General features: G+C 42.8%; 1 protein-coding gene and 1 long non-coding RNA gene across 2 annotated transcripts in view; one reads left to right on the top strand and one right to left on the bottom strand.

The window, feature by feature from the left end:
• Positions 1–18133, top strand: part of LOC133555776 (uncharacterized) — a 35005-nt gene extending 16872 nt beyond the window's left edge. Inside the window, exon 3 of the long non-coding RNA XR_009807404.1 lies at positions 18049–18133. This is a non-coding gene — a long non-coding RNA (uncharacterized LOC133555776). The remainder of the gene's footprint in view (positions 1–18048) is intronic.
• The window catches only part of s1pr2 (sphingosine-1-phosphate receptor 2), a 61951-nt gene that overhangs the window by 9334 nt on the left and 31093 nt on the right, over positions 1–21524 (bottom strand). The window lies entirely within an intron of this gene.

Below are 21524 nucleotides of genomic sequence, written 5' to 3'. Positions count from 1 at the left end.
GAGACGTCCCCGAGCGTCTGTCAGCCCCCTCAGGCTTGTATCAACTGCAAGGAGACGGGAACAACATGGCGTGCAGTACTTTCTGCCACCAGCAGGCGCCGTTTGTTGCCTAAAGAAGGGGAGGAGCTACAACTGGCAGAAAGAATGACTAACATTTTCACGGCCGAGGACCCCTAAACCGATGGAGAGGGGACGCCCCTGCTTATACAATCTTGCATACAACTGTGCTTCAAATTATTAATGGTCTTAAATTGTTGTTATACAATTCAGTACAAACATATCTAATCTAATTAGTTACTATGCTCATCTAATTAGTTACTGTGGCCATCTAAGTAGTTACAATTCTCATGTAATTAGTTACTATGGTCAGGTAATTAGTTACTAAGTAATCTAATTAGTTACTAAGTAATCTAATTAGTTACTATGGTCAGGTAATTAGTTACTATGGTCATCTAATGAGTTACTATAGTCATCTAATTAGTTATTATGGTCCTCAAATTGGTTACTTTTGTCATCTAATGAGTTACTATGGTCATTTAATTAGTTACTATGGTTATCTAACTAGTTATTATGGTCATCTATTTAGTCACTATGGTCATGTAATGAGTTACAATGGTCATTTAATTAGTTACTATGGTTATCTAACTAGTTACTATGGTAATGCAATTAGTTACTATGGTCATCTAATTAAAGTTAAAGTACCAATGATTGTCACACACACACTAGGTGTGGCGAAATTATTCTCTACATTTGACCCATCACCCTTGATCACCCCCTGGGAGGTGAGGGGAGCAGTGGGCAGCAGCGGTGGCCACGCCCGGGAATCATTTTTGGTGATTAGTTATTTTGGTCATTTAATTAGTTACTACGGTGATGCAATTAGTTACAATGGTCATCTATTTAGTTACTATGGTCATGTAATGAGTTACTATGGTCATGTAATGAGTTACCATGGTCATCTAATTAGTTACTATGGTCATGTAATGAGTTACTATTGCCATGTAATTAGTTACTATGGTCATCTAATGAGTTACTATGGTCATGTAATGAGTTACTATGGTCATGTAATGAGTTACTATGGTCATGTAATGAGTTACTATGGTCATGTAATGAGTTACTATTGCCATGTAATTAGTTACTATGGTCATCTAATGAGTTACTATGGTCATGTAATGAGTTACTATGGTCATGTAATGAGTTACTATGGTCATGTAATGAGTTACTATGGTCATGTAATGAGTTACTATGGTCATGTAATGAGTTACTATGGTCATGTAATGAGTTACTATGGTCATGTAATGAGTTACTATGGTCATGTAATGAGTTACTATGGTCATCTAATTAGTTACTATGGTCATGTAATGAGTTACAATGGTCATGTAATGAGTTACTATGGTCATCTAATTAGTTACTATGGTCATGTAATGAGTTACTATGGTCATGTAATGAGTTACTATGGTCATGTAATGAGTTACTATGGTCATGTAATGAGTTACTATGGTCATCTAATTAGTTACTATGGTCATGTAATGAGTTACTATGGTCATGTAATGAGTTACTGTGCTCATGTAATGAGTTACTATGGTCATGTAATGAGTTACCATGGTCATCTAATTAGTTACTATGGTCATGTAATGAGTTACTATTGCCATGTAATTAGTTACTATGGTCATCTAATGAGTTACTATGGTCATGTAATGAGTTACTATGGTCATGTAATGAGTTACTATGGTCATGTAATGAGTTACTATGGTCATGTAATGAGTTACTATGGTCATGTAATGAGTTACTATGGTCATGTAATGAGTTACTATGGTCATCTAATTAGTTACTATGGTCATGTAATGAGTTACTATGGTCATGTAATGAGTTACTATGGTCATCTAATTAGTTACTATGGTCATGTAATGAGTTACTATGGTCATGTAATGAGTTACTATGGTCATGTAATGAGTTACTATGGTCATGTAATGAGTTACTATGGTCATCTAATTAGTTACTATGGTCATGTAATGAGTTACTATTGCCATGTAATTAGTTACTATGGTCATCTAATGAGTTACTATGGTCATGTAATGAGTTACTATGGTCATGTAATGAGTTACTATGGTCATGTAATGAGTTACTATGGTCATGTAATTAGTTACTATGGTCATCTAACTAGTTACTATGGTCATGTAATGAGTTACTATGGTCATGTAATTAGTTACTATTGCCATGTAATTAGTTACTATGGTCATCTAATGAGTTACTATGGTCATGTAATGAGTTACTATGGTCATGTAATGAGTTACTATGGTCATGTAATGAGTTACTATGGTCATGTAATTAGTTACTATGGTCATCTAACTAGTTACTATGGTCATGTAATGAGTTACTATGGTCATGTAATTAGTTACTATTGCCATGTAATTAGTTACTATGGTCATGTAATGAGTTACTATGGTCATGTAATTAGTTACTATGGTCATCTAACTAGTTACTATGGTCATGTAATGAGTTACTATGGTCATGTAATTAGTTACTATTGCCATGTAATTAGTTACTATGGTCATGTAATGAGTTACTATGGTTGTAGGTGTTTTTTGTTCTTACCCTTCATGTTCAATATTTTGCTGTGTTTGTTACATTTTTGTTGTGTTTGGCTTGATTGTAAACAATGTGGATGGAGAGGGGGTGTGATGTTCATATGTTGTCAATATTCAGTCTTTTATCCTTCATACTTAATATTGTAACTTTCTTGATGTCTCATTCAGTAAAAAATCTATAAAATGTTGTTTTTGAAGGCAGTCTGTCATAATGTTTTCAGCTTTCAATCAGACATTATTGTGAGCTCAGTGTTAGTCTTCCTAAAAATAGACACATGTTTTTTCTCTAAATTTGGCCCCTGAGGAAAAATAATTGCCCAGGCCTGCTTCAGAGTGTCCAATTGTGGCCTTTTTTTACCCCCAGAATCCCCCAGTTCCACTCGAAATGTAAATCTGCATAGAAAAAGTCTATTTTTGCACATAAAACAACATAATATTGTCAACAAGTAAGATAAAGTAGGTAAGGAGGTATTATTTGTGGCCGTCAACTTGTATGTTGGCATTGTAACCTCGCCATGTATCCAATGTCCTGCACACCAGCAGGTGGACTGCTGTGAAATGCACCTGGATAACCTTTGACCTCACAAGGCATTTGCTTCTTTAGTCACACGTGGGAAATATGCTGCTTTTTAAAAGGAGACATCTGTCAAGTCAGCCATATTTGAAAAGATGTTTTGCGACCAAAGGGAAGATGTTTTTAAGTAACATCTGCGGGCTTCCTTCCATCGGCCTGCTGCAAGTCTTGTTGCTTCTACATGCGACAAGCATGTGGACACAATGGCAGGAAGCTGCACATCCGTGCACGTATAGGTGTGCAGCACAGGTGTACATCCATGCACGTATAGGTGTGCAGCACAGGTGTACATCCGTGCACGTATAGGTGTGCAGCACAGGTGTACACCCATGCACGTATAGGTGTGCAGGTGATGTCTGAATGCAAGTGCACAGCTGCAACATAGCCTGGCGGGAATAGTGTTTCCTCCAGCAGGAACGGGGAACAATAGACTCCGTCATGGAGGCCGCTCGCTGGTGTGTGTGATGTATGTGGAGGCCGGGAGGAAGTACAGCTGCCGGCCAAGTGGAGGGATGTCTAGCCTTTTAGCCCTTGTAATGCCGGCCAAGTGGAGGGATGTCTAGCCTTTTAGCCCTTGTAATGCCGGCCAAGTGGAGGGGTGTTTAGCCTTTTAGCCCTTGTAATGCCGGCCAAGTGGAGGGGTGTTTAGCCTTTTAGCCCTTGTAATGCCGGCCAAGTGGAGGGATGTCTAGCCTTTTAACCCTTGTAATGCCGGCCAAGTGGAGGGGTGTTTAGCCTTTTAGCCCTTGTAATGCCGGCCAAGTGGAGGGGTGTTTAGCCTTTTAGCCCTTGTAATGCCGGCCAAGTGGAGGGATGTCTAGCCTTTTAGCCCTTGTAATGCCGGCCAAGTGGAGGGGTGTTTAGCCTTTTAGCCCTTGTAATGCCGGCCAAGTGGAGGGGTGTTTAGCCTTTTAGCCCTTGTAATGCCGGCCAAGTGGAGGGGTGTTTAGCCTTTTAGCCCTTGTAATGCCGGCCAAGTGGAGGGGTGTTTAGCCTTTTAGCCCTTGTAATGCCGGCCAAGTGGAGGGATGTCTAGCCTTTTAACCCTTGTAATGCCGGCCAAGTGGAGGGGTGTTTAGCCTTTTAGCCCTTGTAATGCCGGCCAAGTGGAGGGGTGTTTAGCCTTTTAGCCCTTGTAATGCCGGCCAAGTGGAGGGATGTCTAGCCTTTTAGCCCTTGTAATGCCGGCCAAGTGGAGGGGTGTTTAGCCTTTTAGCCCTTGTAATGCCGGCCAAGTGGAGGGGTGTTTAGCCTTTTAGCCCTTGTAATGCCGGCCAAGTGGAGGGGTGTTTAGCCTTTTAGCCCTTGTAATGCCGGCCAAGTGGAGGGGTGTTTAGCCTTTTAGCCCTTGTAATGCTGGCCAAGTGGAGGGATGTCTGGTCTTTTAGCCCTTGTAATGCCGGCCAAGTGGAGGGATGTCTAGTCTTTTAGCCCTTGTAATGCCGGCCAAGTGGAGGGATGTCTAGTCTTTTAGCCCTTGTAATGCCGGCCAAGTGGAGAGATGTCTAGCCTTTTAGCCCTTGTAATGCCGGCCAAGTGGAGGGATTTCTAGTCTTTTAGCTCTTGTAATGCCGGCCAAGTGGAGGGATGTCTAGTCTTTTAGCCCTTGTAATGCCGGCCAAGTGGAGGGATGTCTAGTCTTTTAGCCCTTGTAATGCCGGCCAAGTGGAGGGATGTCTAGTCTTTTAGCCCTTGTAATGCCGGCCAAGTGGAGGGATGTCTAGTCTTTTAGCTCTTGTAATGCCGGCCAAGTGGAGGGATGTCTAGTCTTTTAGCCCTTGTAATGCCGGCCAAGTGGAGGGATGTCTAGTCTTTTAGCTCTTGTAATGCCGGCCAAGTGGAGGGATGTCTAGTCTTTTAGCCCTTGTAATGCCGGCCAAGTGGAGGGATGTCTAGTCTTTTAGCTCTTGTAATGCCGGCCAAGTGGAGGGATGTCTAGTCTTTTAGCCCTTGTAATGCCGGCCAAGTGGAGAGATGTCTAGCCTTTTAGCCCTTGTAATGCCGGCCAAGTGGAGAGATGTCTAGCCTTTTAGCCCTTGTAATGCCGGCCAAGTGGAGGGATGTCTAGTCTTTTAGCTCTTGTAATGCCGGCCAAGTGGAGGGATGTCTAGTCTTTTAGCCCTTGTAATGCCGGCCAAGTGGAGGGATGTCTAGTCTTTTAGCTCTTGTAATGCCGGCCAAGTGGAGGGATGTCTAGTCTTTTAGCCCTTGTAATGCCGGCCAAGTGGAGGGATGTCTAGTCTTTTAGCTCTTGTAATGCCGGCCAAGTGGAGGGATGTCTAGTCTTTTAGCCCTTGTAATGCCGGCCAAGTGGAGGGATGTCTAGTCTTTTAGCCCTTGTAATGCCGGCCAAGTGGAGGGATGTTTAGCCTTTTAGCCCTTGTAATGCCGGCCAAGTGGAGGGATGTCTAGTCTTTTAGCCCTTGTAATGCCGGCCAAGTGGAGGGATGTTTAGCCTTTTAGCCCTTGTAATGCCGGCCAAGTGGAGGGATGTCTAGTCTTTTAGCCCTTGTAATGCCGGCCAAGTGGAGGGATGTCTAGCCTTTTAGCCCTTGTAATGCCGGCCAAGTGGAGGGATGTCTCGTCTTTTAACCCTTGTAATGCCGGCCAAGTGGAGGGATGTCTAGTCTTTTAGCTCTTGTAATGCCGGCCAAGTGGAGGGATGTCTAGTCTTTTAGCCCTTGTAATGCCGGCCAAGTGGAGGGATGTCTAGCCTTTTAGCCCTTGTAATGCCGGCCAAGTGGAGGGATGTCTCGTCTTTTAACCCTTGTAATGCCGGCCAAGTGGAGGGATGTCTCGTCTTTTAGCCCTTGTAATGCTGGCCAAGTGGAGGGATGTCTAGTCTTTTAGCCCTTGTAATGCCGGCCAAGTGGAGGGATGTCTAGCCTTTTAGCACTTGTAATACCGGCCAAGTGGAGGGATGTTTAGCCTTTTAGCCTTTGTAATGCCGGCCAAGTGGAGGGATGTTTAGTCTTTTAGCACTTGTAATGCCGGCCAAGTGGAGGGATGTCTCGTCTTTTAGCCCTTGTAATGCCGGCCAAGTGCCGGGATGTCTAGTCTTTTAGCCCTTGTAATGCCGGCCAAGTGGAGGGATGTCTAGCCTTTTAGCCCTTGTAATGCCGGCCAAGTGGAGGGATGTCTAGCCTTTTAGCCCTTGTAATGCCGGCCGAGGCTTGAGAAGGAGCACAGCTGCACACATGACATCTCTGTTGCAAAATGGAATGCTTTGATTCATGGCTCTGCATCCACTTCTTTTCAACCTAGTAAAAATGGCAACAGGCTACAAAACCGAGACAAATATACATAGTTACCCTATTTTAGGACCATAGGGCGCACCGCATTATAAGGCGCACTGCCGATAGTCTAGTCAGGTCTATTTTCATATATAAAGCGCACCGGGTTATAAGGCGCATTAAAAGGGTTACATTATGATTATGTTCTAAATGTAAAAGACTTCCTTGTACGACTGCTCCCCCTCTCTGTGCGTCAGTTGAGGTGGGCGGGTTAGGGGAGCGGGGTTTGGTTGTAGCGGGGGGAGTATAAAGTAGCCCGGAAGAGTTCGGGATACATGGGATTCTGGGTATGTTTTTATGTTGTGTTTATGTTGTGTTACAGTGAGGATGTTCTCCCGAAATGTGTTTGTCATTCTTGTTTGGTGTGGTTTTACAGTGCGGTGCATATTATTAGTAAGAGTGTTAAAGTTGTTTATATCACAACCCTCAGTGTAACCTGTATGGCTGTTGAGCAAACCTTGCAGTCGCTCATGTGTGTCTGCAGAAACCTCGTACAACATGTGTTTGTTACAGTTATAGAGGTCGCTAAACGCATTGTCATCATAGCACGCCCTTATTTTTGTTGTTCGGGGGGAAAACCAGCAGACAGTCGAGAGAATGGTTGCTCTGAAACTCGGGAGTCTCTCGGATAAATTGAGATGGTTGGCAAGTGTGATGTTGTCAAGCGGCATTGAAATAAAACTCGCGGGCCGCACTAATATTAGATGATCATATTAAGGTGCGGGCCGTGTGTCTGAGACCCCTGGTTTATACATATCCATCCATCCATTTTCTACCGCTTATTCCCTTTCGGGGTCGCGGGGGGGCGCTGGCGCCTATCTCAGCTACAATCGGGCGGAAGGCGGGGTACACCCTGGACAAGTCGCCACCTCATCACAGGGCCAACACAGATAGACAGACAACACACACATTCACACACTAGGGACCATTTAGTGTTGCCAATCAACCTATCCCCAGGTGCATGTCTTTGGAGGTGGGAGGGGCCTATCCCCAGGTGCATGTCTTTGGAGGTGGGAGGGGCCTATCCCCAGGTGCATGTCTTTGGAGGTGGGAGGAAGCCGGAGTACCCGGAGGGAACCCACGCAGTCACGGGGAGAACATGCAAACTCCACACAGAAAGATCCCGAGCCTGGATTTGAACCCAGGACTGCAGGAACTTTGTATTGTGAGGCAGACACACTAACCCCTCTGCCACCGTACATAACACAAAGCAAAAAATAACTTTGTAAGCTGTGTTATTTCTATTTAAATTTCAAAAGAGTTTTGTGGCTGCCATTGTTTTCTTTTATGAAACTGGTCAAAATGGCTTTGAGTTGTAAATGTTGTCGACCCCCAATTCTTATTTTTTATCTTTATTACTTCTTGGGGAATTTATTTTTATCCCATATTTGTTTCCACTACCGCACTTTAAGTTGGAGTCCTTAATCTCGTTATATGCAAATATAATGACTATAAAGTCCATTCTATTCTATTCTTCACACGTTATTGCCCACATGCATCATTTTTATTAATGGCTCGATGAAGGCAGCCTTTACTGCGATGTGGCCCTCCGTGAAAACTAGTTTGATGCATGCCATGCATTAAGAAAGTGGTTGGGAGTTGTCTGCCATGCGGTCTTCTCACAGATCCAGCAGGACTTATTGACCCTGCAGGATTGTGTTGTGGAGACAGCTCTCAGGTCCTCTGTCACCAGGGACTCCATGGCCTCTGTCTGTAGCACATTTCACTGCTTCTCTCTTTGTGTGTGTGTGTGTGTGTGTGTGTGTGTGTGTGTGTGTGTGTGTGTGTGTGTGTGTGTGTGTGAGAAACCTGCCGTGCAGGTTTTCTCCCTGCTCTGCCCCCGCCCCCTTTACCTGTCAGGTGTCTCTCCCGCTGACAGACGTACAAAAGGGGGCAGACTTCCTGCCCAGACATGACATCATACATGTCAAGACTAACATCACAACATCATTTACACTTTTCCTCTAATGCTCGCAAGCATTCTTTTGGTTTTTCGTCGTTCATTGCAAGATCGTTTGCAAAATCCTCCACAAAAGCAAAGAAAAGCAGGAGATGGTCTCGTAAAGCCGCCTCGCAAATTTGGAAACAACAGTTTCATTGTTTTAGTTGAATGTGCATCCAGAAGAAAATTGTAGCTGTCTTTGGTCATTTGTGTACAACACTGCACAGAACCAATGTTGGAATTACAGATCAGCAGGTTATTAGTGCTCTTTTTTGGCATTTTGATGTTTATTTTTTTAAATTACACCAGCAGATACAATATAAACACATACAATATTGCCAAAAGTTTTGCCAGCCATCCAAATGATGAGAACCAGGTGTCCTAATCAATCAATCAATCAATGTTTACTTATATAGCCCTAAATCACTAGTGTCTCAAAGGGCTGCACAAACCACTACGACATCCTCGGTAGGCCCACATAAGGGCAAGGAAAACTCACACCCAGTGGGACGTCGGTGACAATGATGACTATGAGAACATGATACTGTGATACTGATGATACTGATGATACTGATGACTATGAGACCATATGAGAACATGATACTGTGAAAGATCAATCCATAATGGATCCAACACAGTCGCGAGAGTCCAGTCCAAAGCGGATCCAACACAGCAGCGAGAGTCCCGTTCACAGCGGAGCCAGCAGGAAACCATCCCAAGCGGAGGCGGATCAGCAGCGCAGAGATGTCCCCAGCCGATACACAGGCGAGCAGTACATGGCCACCGGATCGGACCGGACCCCCTCCACAAAGGAGAGTGGGACATAGAAGAAAAAGAAAAGAAACGGCAGATCAACTGGTCTAAAAAGGGAGTCTATTTAAAGGCTAGAGTATACAGATGAGTTTTAAGGTGAGACTTAAATGCTTCTACTGAGGTAGCATCTCCAACTGTTACCGGGAGGGCATTCCAGAGTACTGGAGCCCGAAATGAAAAAGCTCTACAGCCCGCAGACTTTTTTTGGGCTCTAGGAATCACTATTAAGCCGGAGTCTTTTGAACGCAGATTTCTTGCCGGGACATATGGTACAATACAATCAGCAAGATAGGATGGAGCTAGACCGTGTAGTATTTTATACGTAAGTAGTAAAACCTTAAAGTCACATCTTAAGTGCACACTAATCACTTGGCCCGGTGTATCAAATCAAGCACGTAGGCATGGAGACTGTTTCTACAAACATTTGTGAAAGAATGGGCCGCTCTCAGTAATTTCCAGCGTGGAACTGTCACAGGATGCCGCCTGTGCAACAAATCCAGTCGTGAAATTTCCTCTCTCCTAAATATTCCAAAGTCAACTTTATTCTAAGAAAGGTGAAGAGTTTGGGAACAACAGCAACTCAGCCAGCAAGTGGTAGGCCAGGTAAACTGACAGAGAGGTCAGCAAAGTGCAAAGACTTTCTGCACAGTCACTTGCTACACGGCTCCAAATTGTATGTCACCTTCCAATTAGCCCACGTACAGTACGCAGATAGCTTCATGGAATGGCTTTCCATGGCTGGGCAGCTGCATCTAAGCCATACATCACCAAGTCCAAGCAAAGCGTGGGATGCAGTGGTGTAAAGGACATCACCACTGGACTCTAGAGCAGTGGAGACGCCTTTTCTGGACTGATGAATCACACTTTTCCATCTGGCAATCTGATGGACCAGTCTGGGTTTGGACGTTGCCAGGAGAACGCTACATTTCGGACTGCATTGTACAGAGGGTGAAATTTGGTGGAGGAGGAATTATGGTGTGGGCCTGGCCCCTTAGTTCCAGTGAAAGGAACTTTGAATGCTCTAGGATACCAAAACATTTTGGACAATTCCATGGGATGGCACTTCAACTTCATATGTGAGTAAAGGCAGGTGGCCAAATACTTTTGACTTAGACTAGACTAGTTTATTATGGTGAACGTATTCTAAGTAACAAAGACTTTATTAAGATTTATTTGGACACTAGGGGAACATATAAGGGTTAGAGTTACTAATAAGCAATCATTCTGAGGTTTTTGAGGGAAGACTCTTAGTTAATGATGTACTGCTTGTATAATAAGGCCATAAAACATTAATGAGTACTTAATAATTACTAATTAAAAGTCAATATGTTACTAATTTGCATGTTAATTAGCAACTAATAATGGTAAAGTGTTACCTAACTGGAAATGACACAATATCAGCAGCCAAATTAGGAGCCTGTGTAACTTCTGTTGAAATGATTCTTTTGTGGTTTGTTTGCCAAATAATATTCTGTATTATGGCAGGACGATGCAGGAGAGATCTTAGACCATGTCGCCCATCTTTTGTGGTTTGTTTGCCAAATAATATTCTGTATTAAGGCAGGACGATGCAGGAGAGATCTTAGGCCATGTCGCCCATCTTTTGTGGTTTGTTTGCCAAATAATATTCTGTATTAAGGCAGGACGATGCAGGAGAGATCTTAGGCCATGTCGCCCATCTTTTGTGGTTTGTTTGCCAAATAATATTCTGTATTAAGGCAGGACGATGCAGGAGAGATCTTAGGCCATGTCGCCCATCTTTTGTGGTTTGTTTGCCAAATAATATTCTGTATTAAGGCAGGACGATGCAGGAGAGATCTTAGACCATGTCGCCCATCTTTTGTGGTTTGTTTGCCAAATAATATTCTGTATTAAGGCAGGACGATGCAGGAGAGATCTTAGGCCATGTCGCCCATCTTTTGTGGTTTGTTTGCCAAATAATATTCTGTATTAAGGCAGGACGATGCAGGAGAGATCTTAGACCATGTCGCCCATCTTTTGTGGTTTGTTTGCCAAATAATATTCTGTATTAAGGCAGGACGGTGCAGGAGAGATCTTAGGCCATGTCGCCCATCTTTTGTGGTTTGTTTGCCAAATAATATTCTGTATTAAGGCAGGACGGTGCAGGAGAGATCTTAGACCATGTCGCCCATCTTTTGTGGTTTGTTTGCCAAATAATATTCTGTATTAAGGCAGGACGATGCAGGAGAGATCTTAGGCCATGTCGCCCATCTTTTGTGGTTTGTTTGCCAAATAATATTCTGTATTAAGGCAGGACGATGCAGGAGAGATCTTAGACCATGTCACCCATCTTTTGTGGTTTGTTTGCCAAATAATATTCTGTATTAAGGCAGGACGATGCAGGAGAGATCTTAGACCATGTCGCCCATCTTTTGTGGTTTGTTTGCCAAATAATATTCTGTATTAAGGCAGGACGATGCAGGAGAGATCTTAGGCCATGTCGCCCATCTTTTGTGGTTTGTTTGCCAAATAATATTCTGTATTAAGGCAGGACGATGCAGGAGAGATCTTAGACCATGTCGCCCATCTTTTGTGGTTTGTTTGCCAAATAATATTCTGTATTAAGGCAGGACGATGCAGGAGAGATCTTAGACCATGTCACCATCTTTTGTGGTTTGTTTGCCAAATAATATTCTGTATTAAGGCAGGACGATGCAGGAGAGATCTTAGGCCATGTCGCCCATCTTTTGTGGTTTGTTTGCCAAATAATATTCTGTATTAAGGCAGGACGGTGCAGGAGAGATCTTAGACCATGTCGCCCATCTTTTGTGGTTTGTTTGCCAAATAATCTTCTGTATTAAAGCAGGACGGTGCAGGAGAGATCTTAGACCATGTCGCCCATCTTTTGTGGTTTGTTTGCCAAATAATATTCTGTATTAAGGCAGGACGGTGCAGGAGAGATCTTAGACCATGTCGCCCATCTTTTGTGGTTTGTTTGCCAAATAATATTCTGTATTAAGGCAGGACGGTGCAGGAGAGATCTTAGACCATGTCGCCCATCTTTTGTGGTTTGTTTGCCAAATAATATTCTGTATTAAGGCAGGACGATGCAGGAGAGATCTTAGACCATGTCGCCCATGCCTGGCTTCCTTCAGTTTGAACTTGCAGCATTGAAGTGTGTGTAGAAAGTCTGATGTTGTGATACAGGATGTTCCAAACCACCAACGTTTCTGCACTTCGTTTGTAACGCAATCAATGTTTTTTTTCCCAAAGAGGAATCCAAAACAGGTTGTGTCGCGTGTGAAGGAGAAGATGGGTGTGCAGGGCTTGAAGCTGCTGGTTAAAAGTCAGGACGTGTCCGTGCACTAAATTAGTTTTGATTTCTGGGATGGTTGGGATCCAAACGAGCCTCCTAAGACCCACATGGAAGCACCTTAGTCCCATCAAGTTGGGACGAACACACCTGGATTATGCGATTGAAAACCAGATCTCTGTCCAAATTGTAATGAAGAGGAGAGCCTTTATTTGCTTCTCAAATTAAAAGAACACAACATTTTCAAGTCCATTGATGGTTGACAAAAAATGGAGATTTATTTATTAAGGAATAAGCGGTAGAAAATGGATGGATGGAGGGTACCGTATTTTCCATGACGCAGGATTAAAAGCCACACTGCCGATGAATGGTCTATTTTTGATATTTTGTCACACAAAAGACAGACTGGACTATAAGGTGCGTTAAAAGGAGGCACATTTTTTGCGTTGAAAAAATGCGGAGGCAAACCACCAACAGAAATGATTAAAAAACGAAACTCAGTTGACAGTAAAAAGTTTGGGGTCCCCAAACTTTTTGATATTTATATATGATATCATGTCATCTTGGGAAAATGCATTTTTAGACAATTTGTCTGAGCGGCTAGGAGAGACTGAGAGTAACAAGTGGTTGAAAATGGATTAGAAAAGACAGATATATAAAAAATTAAAAAACATTTTTGCTCCGGGCTGTAGTTTGGGGGACCACTGCTTTAAAGCATAAGCAAGCATGCATGACTATAGCTCTTGTCTCAAAGTAGGTGTACTGTCACCACCTGTCACATCACACCCTGACTTATTTGCACTTTTTTGCTGTTTTCCTGTGTGTAGTGTTTTACTTCTTGTCTTGCGCTCCTATTTTGGTGGCTTTTTCTCTTTTTTTGGTGTTTTCCTGTGACAGTTTCATGTCTTCCTTTGAGCGATATTTCCCGCATCTACTTTTGTTTTAGCAATCAAGAATATTTCAGTTGTTTTTATCCTTCTTTGTGGGAACATTGTTGATTGTCATGTCATGTTCGGATGTACTTTGTCTTTGCTCCACAGTAAGTCTTTGCTGTCGTCCAGCATTCTGTTTTTGTTGACTTTGTAGCCAGTTTAGTTTTAGTTTTGTTCTGCATAGCCTTCCCTAAGCTTCAATGCCTTTTCTTAGCGGCACTTACCTTGTGTTTGTTTTTGGTTTAAGCATTAGATACTTTTTTACCTTCACGCTGCCTCCCGCTGTTTCTGACATCTACAAGGCAATTAGCTACCTGCTGCCACCTACTGACATGGAAGAGTATTACAGGGTTACTCTGCCCAGCTCTAGACAGCACAGACACTCAACAACAACACATCATTTGCAGACTATAATTACTGCTTTGCAAAAAATGTTTTTAAAACTAAATAGGTGAAAGAAGGTCATCTCACGACACACTAGAACAGGGGTAGGGAACCTATGGCTCTAGAGCCAGATGTGGCTCGTTTGATGACTGCATCTGGCTCTCTGATAAATCTGAGCTGACACTGCTTAACACGATAAGTAATGAATAATTCCACTTGTGATCGCAGTGTTAAAAATAACGTTCAACATGAGGAGGCGACTTGTCCAGGGTGTACACCGCCTTCCGCCAGATTGTAGCTGAGATAGGCGCCAGCAGCTCCCCGCGACCCCAAAAGGGAATAAGCGGTAGGAAGTGGATGGATGTGATACAAAACATTCTCATCCTTTTTTTTGTCCAAGAAGTTGCGTTAATGGTAAATTATTTATTATTGGTTAGTGTGGTGCTGGCCGACATGAGAGCCTGCTTCAAGGTTACAATATTGTTTTATTTTTCAGCAGGTCTCTCAGTTGCTTTCCAGCAATTGTCTTTTTCTCTTTCGTTCTCGCTCTGGCTCCAGCTCCAACCCCGTCTCTCCTCCTGGCTGCTGCTTATATCAGAGCGACAGGTGATTAGATAACAAGGCCCAGGTGGGCCGTCTACGCACCTGTCGCGGATTTTGAGGCCGGTCCTGGCACACCCCGCTTCGCTGCAGGCCCGCAGGCCACGCCCCCTCCACAGTTAGCTTCAGAATAATAATGTTTTTATAAAGAATAAGAGACCTATTAAACTCTAGAAATGTTGGTCTTACTTAAAAATGCACGCGTTTTAAATACATTTTAAAATATTTGGCTTCTTGGCTCTCTCAGCCAAAAAGGTTCCCGACCCCTGCACTAGTGGTTGAAAAACACTGCATTAGTGGATATCACATCCCTCCATTCTTTTGATCAAATGTGATACTTTTATCAATGTAGGACATTTAAAAAATGAAAAGTAGAAAGGTAATCTGCAGTTTAAATCATAATGATCTTTTTTTTAAACTGACTTTTGTACTTCTCCTACCGCGTCCATTGCCATAAATTATGCAAATGATGCGATGACATCATCTGGCGACTTGAAGGACAGTCACCAGCGACTCTCCGTGTTGGCCCGTCTGAGCACGGACAACAGGTAGCAAGTGGTGCGGCGCTAATTGGAGCTTATCGGGTGTTTGGAGGGAAAAGGGGGCGGTTTAGAAAATAAAAAAAAGAATCCAAGCATTTGTGGCTTTTGTGCAGCTGTCACTCCTGCAGCAGAGACATGGTGTCGAGTCTCATGTCGGGATTTAGGAGGGAAGCATCAGCTTTCACACATCAAGTGCACGCAGCTGCTTCTCTTTCTGCACACGCCAACTGGACGACTATATTCCACTTTGTGGTAGGTGGCCCGCAGCAACACACCCACGCTCTTTACCTTCTTTGTGGTAGGTGGCCCGCAGCAACACACCCACGCTCTTTACCTTCTTTATGGTAGGTGGCCCGCAGCAACACACCCACGCTCTTTACCTTCTTTATGGTAGGTGGCCCGCAGCAACACACCCACGCTCTTTACCTTCTTTATGGTAGGTGGCCCGCAGCAACACACCCACGCTCTTTACCTTCTTTATGGTAGGTGGCCCGCAGCAACACACCCACGCTCTTTACCTTCTTTATGGTAGGTGGCCCGCAGCAACACACCCACGCTCTTTACCTTCTTTATGGTAGGTGGCCCGCAGCAACACACCCACGCTCTTTACCTTCTTTATGGTAGGTGGCCCGCAGCAACACACCCACGCTCTTTACCTTCTTTATGGTAGGTGGCCCGCAGCAACACACCCACGCTCTTTACCTTCTTTATGGTAGGTGGCCCGCAGCAACACACCCACGCTCTTTACCTTCTTTATGGTAGGTGGCCCGCAGCAACACACCCACGCTCTTTACCTTCTTTATGGTAGGTGGCCCGCAGCAACACACCCACGCTCTTTACCTTCTTGTGCTGGCACACATTCTCGCCCGCAAAGCCACACTTTGACACATTTGTCAAAACGAAACAAAAGAAGACGGAACTTTCCAGTTAAAAATAACATTCCAATCATAGCTTTATTCTAAATAAAGAAATACATGAAGTCAATGCAAGAAAACAACAAAGGATTATTCATTCCAAAAAAAAGTTCCTTTTTCATTCATCTGAAACAACTCCTAATTCCAATTCCGGTACTTTTTACAGGCGGTATAGTACCGAACATGACTGATTAGTACGCGGGTATACTGTGCAACCCTGCTAGTATTATGCACGATATTGTCAAAAGTATTTGACCACCTGCCTTGACTCACATATGAAGTTGAAGTGCCAGCCCATGGAATTGTGCAACATGTTTTGGTATCCTGGAACATTCAAAGTTCCTTTCACTGGAACTAAGGAGCCAAGCTCAACTCCGGAAAAACCAACCCCGCACCAGGTAGGTGTGGGGGATGGGGGGTTTTCTTTTTTTTTTGTCATGCAAAAGGGAGGTTTTTTGGGGGGTTGGTGCACTAATTGTAAGTGTATCTTGTGTTTTTTATGTTGATTTAATTAAACATTTTTTTTTTATTTAAAACAACAAAGAATTTATAAAAAATTATTCTGCGGCCCGGTGGTTGGGGACCACTGTACTAGACAACTTGTCTTAGTAGTAAGTAAACAAACAAAGACTCCTAATTAGTCTGTCATTTATACACCTATTTTATACACATTATGAGGGACAAACTGTAAAAATTTATCATTACTCTACTTGTTCATTTACTGTTAATATCTGCTTATTTTCTATTTTAACATGTTCTATCTACACTTCTGTTCAAATGTAATAATCACTTATTCTTCTCTTCCTTGATACTTGACATTAGTTTTGGATGATACCACACATTTAGGTATCGATTCGATACCAAGTAGTTACAGGATCATAAAATAAAATATAATACCTAATAAACCAATAATAATATGTTTAAGAAATACTGATGTAAAGGGTAGGTGTCGCACTGTTTTCTGTTTTAACATGTTCTATCTACACTTCAGTTAAAATGTAATAATCACTTATTTTTGTCTTCCTTGATACTAGTTTTGGATGATACCACACATTTAGGTATGGATCATGTGGATACCAAGTAGTTCCAGGATCATACATTGGTCATGTTCAAAGTCCTCATGTGTCCAGGGACATATTTACTGACTTTTAAACATAAAATACATTTCAAACAAATGTAAGAAGATGTTGTGAGGCCAAAATATATTGGCATAATCATAGCAGTATCGACTAGATACGCTCCTGTACTTGGTATCATTACAGTGGATGTCAGGTGTAGATCCACCCATGGTGTTTGTTTACATTGTGGAGCCAGTGAGCTATTGTATCTTTCTACAATGTGGAGTGAAGCATGTTTAGCTATTCCTCGTCCTCCAGTGATAATGTTACTTGGAAGAAACTTACTTTATTTGTCGCCATGGAGACCAGGATTAGTGATTTAGAAGTAGCTAAAACACTGTGGAGGGATGTTAGCTGCATGTTTTAAAGCAGCTCTTCCTGAGTGTTAGAACTTCACCTTTATCTTGACTTTGAAAAGAAAAGAAAGACAAAAGGAACAAAAAAACTGCCTGCATGACAGCTTTGTGTCAATGTTATTGCCACTTTTTCTTATTAGATTTCACCTCATTCCACTTTTTTTTTTATGTTTTTAAAAATGTTTGCAATAATATAAATTTTACAATTTTTGCAGAATGTGTGGCGGGCCGGTAAAAGATTAGTGAAGTGAAGTGTTTATATAGCGCTTTTCTCTAGTGACTCAAAGCGCTTTTACATAGTGAAAGCCAATATCTAAGTTACATTTAAAGCAGTGTGGGTGGCACTGGGAGCAGGTGGGTAAAGTGTCTTGCCCAAGGACACAATGGCAGTGACCAGGATGGCAGAAGCGGGAATCGAACCTGCAACCCTCAAGTTGCTGGCACGGCCACTCTACCAACCGAGCTATACTGCCCCAGCTGCGGGCCGCACTTTGGACACCCCTGGACTAAGGCAACACTTGCCTTGACCTTAAAAAGTTGACATTGGAGGCCTGAGAGTGTGACCTTTTTACTGTAAATTTTATAGTAATATTCTGCCTTTTTTTTTTAACGCAAAATCCACAGATGTTTTTTTCTCACAGTGTAGGTCAAATATACATTTGCTAATCAAGTGCATAAGTAATGTTGTGACAATATCTGATCCTGTTATTCCCCTTAGACGCGGCGCAGGCAGCCCAAAGTGCAAAGTGGTCCTCAATGAAAGGGACTTTGCCAGCAGCCCGGACTCAGACGCTGCAACAGTTGGTCTTTATGACGACAATCTCACAGTTTGGTCTTTATGACGACAATCTCACAGTTTGGTCTTTCTGACGACAATCTCACAGTTTGGTCTTTCTGACGACAATCTCACAGTTTGGTCTTTAGGACGACAATCTCACAGTTTGGTCTTTATGACGACAATCTCACAGTTTGGTCTTTAGGACGACAATCTCACAGTTTGGTCTTTATGACGACAATCTCACAGTTTGGTCTTTCTGACGACAATCTCACAGTTTGGTCTTTATGACGACAATCTCACAGTTTGGTCTTTATGACGACAATCTCACAGTTTGGTCTTTCTGACGACAATCTCACAGTTTGGTCTTTATGACGACAATCTCACAGTTTGGTCTTTCTGACGACAATCTCACAGTTTGGTCTTTCTGACGACAATCTCACAGTTTGGTCTTTATGACGACAATCTCACAGTTTGGTCTTTATGACGACAATCTCACAGTTTGGTCTTTATGACGACAATCTCACAGTTTGGTCTTTAGGACGACAATCTCACAGTTTAGTCTTTCTGACGACAATCTCACAGTTTGGTCTTTATGACGACAATCTCACAGTTTGGTCTTTCTGACGACAATCTCACAGTTTGGTCTTTAGGACGACAATCTCACAGTTTGGTCTTTCTGACGACAATCTCACAGTTTGGTCTTTATGACGACAATCTCACAGTTTGGTCTTTATGACGACAATCTCACAGTTTGGTCTTTAGGACGACAATCTCACAGTTTGGTCTTTATGACGACAATCTCACAGTTTGGTCTTTATGACGACAATCTCACAGTTTGGTCTTTCTGACGACAATCTCACAGTTTGGTCTTTCTGACGACAATCTCACAGTTTGGTCTTTAGGACGACAATCTCACAGTTTGGTCTTTATGACGACAATCTCACAGTTTGGTCTTTCTGACGACAATCTCACAGTTTGGTCTTTATGACGACAATCTCACAGTTTGGTCTTTCTGACGACAATCTCACAGTTTGGTCTTTATGACGACAATCTCACAGTTTGGTCTTTCTGACGACAATCTCACAGTTTGGTCTTTAGGACGACAATCTCACAGTTTGGTCTTTCTGACGACAATCTCACAGTTTGGTCTTTATGACGACAATCTCACAGTTTGGTCTTTATGACGACAATCTCACAGTTTGGTCTTTAGGACGACAATCTCACAGTTTGGTCTTTATGACGACAATCTCACAGTTTGGTCTTTATGACGACAATCTCACAGTTTGGTCTTTCTGACGACAATCTCACAGTTTGGTCTTTCTGACGACAATCTCACAGTTTGGTCTTTAGGACGACAATCTCACAGTTTGGTCTTTATGACGACAATCTCACAGTTTGGTCTTTCTGACGACAATCTCACAGTTTGGTCTTTATGACGACAATCTCACAGTTTGGTCTTTCTGACGACAATCTCACAGTTTGGTCTTTCTGACGACAATCTCACAGTTTGGTCTTTATGACGACAATCTCACAGTTTGGTCTTTATGACGACAATCTCACAGTTTGGTCTTTATGACGACAATCTCACAGTTTGGTCTTTAGGACGACAATCTCACAGTTTAGTCTTTCTGACGACAATCTCACAGTTTGGTCTTTATGACGACAATCTCACAGTTTGGTCTTTCTGACGACAATCTCACAGTTTGGTCTTTATGACGACAATCTCACAGTTTGGTCTTTCTGACGACAATCTCACAGTTTGGTCTTTCTGACGACAATCTCACAGTTTGGTCTTTATGACGACAATCTCACAGTTTGGTCTTTATGACGACAATCTCACAGTTTGGTCTTTATGACGACAATCTCACAGTTTGGTCTTTAGGACGACAATCTCACAGTTTAGTCTTTCTGACGACAATCTCACAGTTTGGTCTTTATGACGACAATCTCACAGTTTGGTCTTTCTGACGACAATCTCACAGTTTGGTCTTTAGGACGACAATCTCACAGTTTGGTCTTTCTGACGACAATCTCACAGTTTGGTCTTTATGACGACAATCTCACAGTTTGGTCTTTATGACGACAATCTCACAGTTTGGTCTTTAGGACGACAATCTCACAGTTTGGTCTTTATGACGACAATCTCACAGTTTGGTCTTTATGACGACAATCTCACAGTTTGGTCTTTAGGACGACAATCTCACAGTTTGGTCTTTCTGACGACAATCTCACAGTTTGGTCTTTATGACGACAATCTCACAGTTTGGTCTTTATGACGACAATCTCACAGTTTGGTCTTTAGGACGACAATCTCACAGTTTGGTCTTTAGGACGACAATCTCACAGTTTGGTCTTTAGGACGACAATCTCACAGTTTGGTCTTTATGACGACAATCTCACAGTTTGGTCTTTATGACGACAATCTCACAGTTTGGTCTTTAGGACGACAATCTCACAGTTTGGTCTTTAGGACGACAATCTCACAGTTTGGTCTTTCTGACGACAATCTCACAGTTTGGTCTTTATGACGACAATCTCACAGTTTGGTCTTTCTGACGACAATCTCACAGTTTGGTCTTTAGGACGACAATCTCACAGTTTGGTCTTTCTGACGACAATCTCACAGTTTGGTCTTTATGACGACAATCTCACAGTTTGGTCTTTCTGACGACAATCTCACAGTTTGGTCTTTAGGACGACAATCTCACAGTTTGGTCTTTATGACGACAATCTCACAGTTTGGTCTTTAGGACGACAATCTCACAGTTTGGTCTTTATGACGACAATCTCACAGTTTGGTCTTTCTGACGACAATCTCACAGTTTGGTCTTTCTGACGACAATCTCACAGTTTGGTCTTTAGGACGACAATCTCACAGTTTGGTCTTTCTGACGACAATCTCACAGTTTGGTCTTTATGACGACAATCTCACAGTTTGGTCTTTCTGACGACAATCTCACAGTTTGGTCTTTAGGACGACAATCTCACAGTTTGGTCTTTATGACGACAATCTCACAGTTTGGTCTTTAGGACGACAATCTCACAGTTTGGTCTTTATGACGACAATCTCACAGTTTGGTCTTTCTGACGACAATCTCACAGTTTGGTCTTTAGGACGACAATCTCACAGTTTGGTCTTTATGACGACAATCTCACAGTTTGGTCTTTATGACGACAATCTCACAGTTTGGTCTTTATGACGACAATCTCACAGTTTGGTCTTTCTGACGACAATCTCACAGTTTGGTCTTTCTGACGACACTTTCACAATTTCAACAGCTTCCATCAACAGCACAGTGGAGGAGGCGCCGGTGGAGAAAAGAAAAGTGTGTAGGAGTAAGATGCGGTTGCCAGGATCTGGTTTTGAAACACGTTAGCGTCGCAGGAAAGACAAGCAGAGCCTGGAAGAGGAAGTT

The sequence above is a fragment of the Nerophis ophidion genome, linkage group LG07 (assembly GCF_033978795.1).
Source record: "Nerophis ophidion isolate RoL-2023_Sa linkage group LG07, RoL_Noph_v1.0, whole genome shotgun sequence".
NCBI classification, from domain to species: domain Eukaryota; kingdom Metazoa; phylum Chordata; class Actinopteri; order Syngnathiformes; family Syngnathidae; genus Nerophis; species Nerophis ophidion.
The sequence above is the reverse complement of the archived record's forward strand: the minus strand, read 5'-3'. Positions and strand labels throughout refer to the sequence as shown.